Below are 1054 nucleotides of genomic sequence, written 5' to 3' on the forward strand. Positions count from 1 at the left end.
ATATGTAAAGTCGTGATAAGTAGAATGTAGCTAGAACACACGTAAAAACCTAATAAGTTGTTGCAAAAGTGTTGCCAAAACCTGATTATTTGTCAGTAAATAGTCAAATAGATCAAAGAAAAAGAGATTTTTCATCTATTTATGTTGAAATCTGAGCAAACAAAAGGTGACTTATTGGAAATTTTTAGATTTTTATGCGAAAAAGGAATCTTGTTATGACTGAGATAAAAAATACAACCGTGTGTACAAGCAACTGAAGTGATGTTAAGAAACAAAATAAATCGAATTATGTGTTAAAAAATAACCCAAAATCAAAATACTAGATGAGGGATTCGAACCCACGCGGATGCTAGTCCATTGGTACTTAAGACCAACACCTTAACCACTCGGTCAATCTAGTTTGTTATAGCCTAAACAAGTGCTCAGTACGCATGACCCACCTAAAACTTGTTATATTAGGTCTGCATTAAACAACATAAACAGTTTATTGCAATTTCATTTAAAAAATGTTTTGACTATGATAAAACAAAGACGTTTAAGACATAATTCGATTGTGAAAATTTGTGATCATGAATTTATGTGCTATAGCAGGTGCCTAAGCTAGAGGAGGTGCTAGCAGTTTATTAAAAGGATGTCATCCAATTAAAAGAAGCGATTAAGTTGTATGATACACTTCGTTGTACGAATTTGATAGGAATTAAGGAAATATGGGTTCGTTTTTATACAAATCAATCAGTGTAACAGATAAATTGTGTAGTTTGGATACAAGACAATGTATTAGGACAGGCATAAATTAATTTTCGTTTCCAAGACCTGCTTGTGTGCTTCCACCCACCAATGAATTGAAGTGAAAAAAAGTTGTTGGTTTAAATATACATCACTGAAATTAAGCTATAAGTAGATGTGGTAAAATTATTACGGTACATAAAGTTAGAGGCATAGCCTATAGAACGTGTAAAACAATGGGTTGCTAGAAAACATTTTTCAATGTAATAAAATAGTTTTGCATATCTGTTAGAGGTTGAATGTTTATCTATTAGGTTAGACATAATTA

General features: G+C 31.7%; 1 non-coding gene across 1 annotated transcript; it reads right to left on the bottom strand.

Moving 5' to 3' along the window:
- Nucleotides 1–317: 317 nt before the first annotated feature.
- Nucleotides 318–400, bottom strand: Trnal-uaa (transfer RNA leucine (anticodon UAA)). The gene has a single exon. It is a non-coding gene; the product is annotated as a tRNA-Leu (tRNA).
- Nucleotides 401–1054: the final 654 nt, after the last annotated feature.

The sequence above is a fragment of the Aplidium turbinatum genome, chromosome 17 (assembly GCF_918807975.1).
Source record: "Aplidium turbinatum chromosome 17, kaAplTurb1.1, whole genome shotgun sequence".
Classification (NCBI taxonomy): domain Eukaryota; kingdom Metazoa; phylum Chordata; class Ascidiacea; order Aplousobranchia; family Polyclinidae; genus Aplidium; species Aplidium turbinatum.